Raw genomic sequence first — 5,795 nt, 5'->3', positions numbered from 1 at the left:
TATCCTTCACGTTTATGATTCTGATTTATTGATCAATTGTTTTTCGGATATCATATTTTTACCATATCATAGTAGAACCCCTATTATAATTCAAAAGTTCTAATAATACAAGGAAGACAGAAGAATCAGAACCGTTATGAGCAATCATCGATCGGTGGCCATTTGAATTGCCAATCTACCATCCGAAATAAGGAACCGGGAAGTTTGTACAGACCCACTGCTTAATCGTCCTCCACAAATTTCTTGGATGCCCAAACCGCCAAAAAGAGCACAATCATCGTTATTTGAGTTGCGAGAGGCTGAAAATGCGACCACGTATATAAAGCGAAGCAAAGGTGATCATCCAGCGAGGAAGAAGAAGATCGAGAATGGCGTCTTCTACCAAGCTCGTGCTCATCAGCACTCTCGCTGTTCTCCTTCTCCTTCCTTCGCCAGGTTACTTGGTGTTCATCACCAAAGGTCCTGTCACCCACCACGGTGGTCCTCTCCTCAAGGGTGATGTGAACCTCGCCATCTTATGGTACGGCAATGTTGGTCGCGTCCAGCAATCAGTCATCTGAAAATTCATCGGCTCGCTTGGCAAATGCAACCCCAACCTCAAGCCACAGGTCTCGACGTGGTGGAATATGGTAGAAAGTTATCAAAGTGCAGGCAGGCGTCAGCATGAGGGTGAGGCCGACCTTAAAAAGCCCTCTCCAGCTCCAATTCGAGTGCGTATCGTGAATCAGGCAATCGACCGATCATATTCTTTGGGCAAAACCATAACTCCTAATTTGATACTCGGTCTTGTGAAAAAAAGCAACCGAGGGAGCTTCACCGTAAACGGTGGCTGTCATCTTCACGGCGAGAGATGTTTCAGTCCAAACCCTGTGCACTGGCAAATGCTCAGACCATGGGTCGGTGGGTAAAGGGCAGTCACCTCAATTGTATGTGATGGTTGGGAACCCGATGGATGAATGCCCTCAGGATTGCGCTTGGCCCTTCTATAAAAGCGTGCTAAGGCCCATCACATTCCCAATGGTGCCACCAAACGGAGATGTGGGTGCTGATGCCATGGTCATTAGCTTTGCTCAAGCACTTGCTGGTCTGGTCACAAATCCTTACCACAATGGCTACTTTCTGCAAGGTTATAGGCATCAGATCGAGGCCGCCACAACATGTCCAACGATGTTCGGAAGTGGCTCATTCCCGGGCTACACCGACAAGATGCGTGTTGATCCGAAGACTGGTGGATGCTTTAATGCACACGGGCAGGCTGGAGAGAAGTTCCTGCTCTCGGCACTATGGGACCCAGCCGCATCCTCCTACTGGACCCTCATCTGATCTGATTAGTACCTACTATTGCTCCGTCTCCATGTTAGACTTTAGACTTGTGGCGTGTTTGAGAGTGAGAGAGAAAGAGAGAGGATCATATTTCATGAAATGTTGAAATGTTTATTACAACTCATGTAAAAGGAAACCTTGTCATGAATATAATTATTTGGTAAATACTTCAATTCCTATTTGGCATATAGCATTAAATACATTATATGTAATATTTATAATATTTTATTGAGTAAATCTCTTAAATTATTCCTACTGTTTCGCGTAATGACACGTGGTACATCTACTGTTTAACTATTGTTTTGTAGTATCTTTATGTTTTCTGACCGATTGTCATTGCCATTAAGTAGTAACAGAAGGAAACGAAATGTCAAATTTGCCATCTTTTTCCTCTTTCTTCCTCTTCAATGGAGCTTTTCAATTCCACCGAAACCCATGTCGGTATCGGCAGCGACAGTGGCAACGGCAACGGCAGCGGTCTTTACAGAAATTATAGAGAGAGAGTGTGTAGAATATATATTATTTATTCTTGAGCAGTTATCAAGTTTGTTACTGCTATTAGTTAGTTGTTAGTCTGTTATACAAGTTAGTTTGTTAGTAGGTTAGCTGAGCTGGAATCATTACGTGGCAACTTTGTATAGGTTCATTTCTTGTATAAATAATAGTCATGCACTTTGTATAGTTTCGTTGGAGTAATACAAAGAATTTTTTTCTCTATCTTTTGGAATTTTCTTCATGCTTGGATTTTCACATGGTATCAGAGCAAATTGATCCAGATTTACTTTTCTTTTCGTTTTGATAACATGTTGAAGATTTACTTGTTGAAATCAATCCTAGATTTACTAGAATATGGAGGAGATTGAAGAACTTGCGATCTTAGTTTCACCTCAAGCTGGAAATGTGATAGTGCACAAAGAAACAGGGAGCATCACCAATGGAGATGCAATGCTACTACAGAATTCAGATCATCCAGGGATGCAACTTGTTACAACTCCTTTGATAGGTAATAACTATTTGTCTTGGAGTAGATTGATTAAGATAGCTCTAGGAGCTAAGGTGAAGCTTGGATTTATCAATGGAAAGTGTGCTATGCCTAATGAAAAGTGTCCTAGTTTTGAACAATGGATTTGTGTGGACTGTATGGTTAGATCATGGATCTTGAACTCTATTTCCAAAGAAATAGTAGAAGCGTTTCTTTATGCTTCAACTACTAGGGAATTTTGGATTGAATTAGAGGAGAGGTTTGGATTGTCAAATGGATCACAGATCTATGAGATCCAATGAGAAATAAGCACTATATCTCAGGGAAATCAATTAGTAGCAAAGTATTACACGAAGCTGAAGAAGTTGTGGGATGAATTGGCTTGCCTGTTGTCAACACCACAATGCAAAGACTGTTTCAGATCCAGCTTGTTCTAATAGGTTAATGTAGTTTTTAATGGGCCTCAATGATGGATTTGATAATGTTAGAAACCAGATCTTGGTGATGGAGCCTTTGCCTTCAGTTAACAAGGCATACTCTATGATTTTATGAGTGGAGAAACAGAGAGGTACAAGTTACCATGACTGAGAATGTGAAGAACTCAGCAATGTTTGTGAGAGCACCTATGGGAAAAGGATCTAATGCTGGAAGGGGAAATAATAAGAGATCTGATTTTGATAAGAATCATAATGATAAGAAGAATGAGAAGTATGAAAAGTTGCACTGTGATAATTGTAACATGGGAGGCCACACTAAGGATACCTGCATCAAGTTGCATGGATATCCTGAGTGGTATAAAGAACTTAAGGAACAAAGGAACAAAATGACAGGAGGAAGAAATGTGGCTAATATGGCTGATAATCCTTTGATGCAAACATGGATCAAGCTGTTAGCAAGGCAACATATCAGAATTTATCTTTGGCATAAATGATTCAGCATGAGCTATCAAAGATGATGAAGGGGAAGGCTATTATTGACAGCAATCATGTAAATTTCGCACACATTGGTGACTTTGTAGGTAACAATCCTAATTGTGCTTTTCATTTTACTTTGCATTCATTTGATAATTTGGACTGTGGAACATGGATAGTGGACACGTGTGCATCAAATCACAAGTTCATCAATAACAAATTAATTCATAAACCAAAACCAGTAACTCAAATTACTCCAGTTTTCTTACTAGATGGTTCTGTTAAACTTGTAAACCATATAGGTGATGTATCCCTTACACCCAAATTAACTTTGATTGATGCCCTTTGTGTTCCTAGTTTCAAATATAACCTACTTTCAGTAAATAAACTTTCTGTTCAACTTAAATTTGAGTTTTATCTTGACAAATGTATATTGTAGGACCTTCAGACTGAAGCAGTATTAGTAGTTGTTAAAGTGGTTGGGAACTTGTACATTTTAGACAAATCTTCATTTCACAATTCATCATTACTTGTTTCCTGTAATAATCAGATTGACTTGAATAAATCTTCATCTGATTTTGCTTCTAATTAAGTCAATCTTCCTTGTAATGTTTCTGTTAATATTAATAAAGATTCAAAAATGTTGTGGCATAACAGATTTAGTCATGCTTCTTTTTAGTCTTTTCAACATCTTTCTTTCTTAAATGGCATTGATACAATACTGCTCTCACCATGTAATGTTTGTCACAAATCAAAATAACACATGTTACCTTTTCCACTTAGCACTACTAGGTCAAATTCTATTTTGATCTTTTACACATTGATTTGTGGGGACCTTATTAGCAAGCATCTATCACTGGGGCACATTACATGCTTACTGTGGTAGATGATTATAGTAGGGAAACTTGGGCTTTTTCGCTTGCTCACAAGCATCAAAAGTTACAGATTTTAAAGACTATCTTTCAAATGATACAAACTCAATTTCATAAACAAGTTAAATGTATTAGGACAAATAATGGATCTGAATTTACTAATCAAGAGTGCCAAAATTTTTTGTCTCAGTTAGGAATTTTACAACAAAAGAGTTGTGTTTATACTCCTCAACAAAATGGTATTGTTGAAAAGAAGTATAAACATCTATTACAGATAGCTAGAGCTCTCAAGTTTTAGGCACATATGCCTACAAAATTTTGGGGTCATTCACTTTTGATGGTTGTATATATCATCAATAGGTTGCCTACCAGTATCTTAGGTTGGAAAACCCCTTATGAGCTTCTTCATAATAAAAAACCAGATTATAGTTTGTTAAAGTGCTTTGGGTGCTTATGCTATGCTACTAATACTAGGTCACATAAGGATAAATTTGAAACAAGGGCATATAGGTGTGTGTTTGTAGGATTTATGACAGGTCAAAAGGCTTATACAGTTTATGATTTAGATTCTCATCAGTTTTATACATCAAGAGATGTGATTTTTCATGAGATTGTTTTTTCTTTTGCAAATATTACTGATGACAGCAGTGAAGTGTCTTTGCCTATTCCTTTTCGTGATCCAGTTAATTTCCCACAAAATTCTTTGACACTAACTACTTTGAATAAGAACATTGTTCAAGATATTCCTTCTTCTTTTGAACCTTCTTGTAAATAGATAAAACAAAAAAAAAATTAACAATAAGACTACTGTGGAACCTATTCCTCGCCTTATCTGATCTTCTCCCAAAGCACCTACTTAACGAACCTCTTTATTGACTAGAGCCAACACGTGTCAAGTATTGGATGGTTTGCCCAAACCACGAATTTGAATTGAAGGGAAGAATGGATTTTTTCAACCTCTCTCTTTTCATCAGGGAACAGTCAAATGATTAAATGAAATTTTTTTTTCTCCCTATTTTTTTTTCTCAGTTGTCTCTGCTAACGTAATAAGTGGTATTGGATCAGGAAATGCTCTTAGGTTCATTATATTGATTCATTTTAGGTGTTTTTTCTTAATGATCATTGGGCCAATCTTGTAATCTGACACCCTACCAACATAATATCATAGGGATTGTACTTGGTAGGGCCATAGGGGTTTGGAGTGCATTTTGTTAGCAGGAGATCCTGATTTTTCTATATAAATCGAATGGATGTTTGATTTGAATATGAATATAAATGAATCAGGATTAACCTATATCTTAATGCTAGCCATTAGATATGCAAATAACGGCCCCACCATTGACGAGTAGAATGACAGGAGCCTAAGGCCAAATGCAGCCATTAGATATGCATATAAAATATTTTAATTATAACTATATAAATTTATATAAAAAATTGGTAAATATTATAACATAGGGGCTTTTGTCGATCTCTCCATCGAAGAAATCAAAATTGTCATTAACTTGTAAGAAAACTGAAATCCACGTCAAATCTAGTTAATAAATCAGTATTTATTTTCAACTCCACTCCATGTATACATCACATACTTTTGTACGGAAATACTCATCCTTATTTAAAACCATATTCCTTCATGTTTGAGAGGCTAAGGACACTAACTGCCTTTATGCCCTTGTTGTCAAGCCGATGGGCGACCGGAAGTTGTTGGGA

General features: G+C 37.4%; 1 pseudogene; it reads left to right on the top strand.

Annotated features, from left to right (window-relative positions):
* The first annotated feature begins 251 nt into the window (after positions 1 to 251).
* LOC148864784 (protein EXORDIUM-like 2 pseudogene) lies at positions 252 to 1,500 on the top strand (annotated as a pseudogene).
* The last annotated feature ends 4,295 nt before the right edge of the window (positions 1,501 to 5,795 follow it).

The sequence above is a fragment of the Nelumbo lutea genome, chromosome 3 (assembly GCF_056320005.1).
Source record: "Nelumbo lutea isolate HS-2025 chromosome 3, American lotus-T2T, whole genome shotgun sequence".
In the NCBI taxonomy this organism is placed as follows: Eukaryota; Viridiplantae; Streptophyta; class Magnoliopsida; order Proteales; family Nelumbonaceae; genus Nelumbo; species Nelumbo lutea.
Note: the sequence above shows the minus strand (reverse complement) of the source record. Positions and strands in the feature narration are given on the sequence as shown.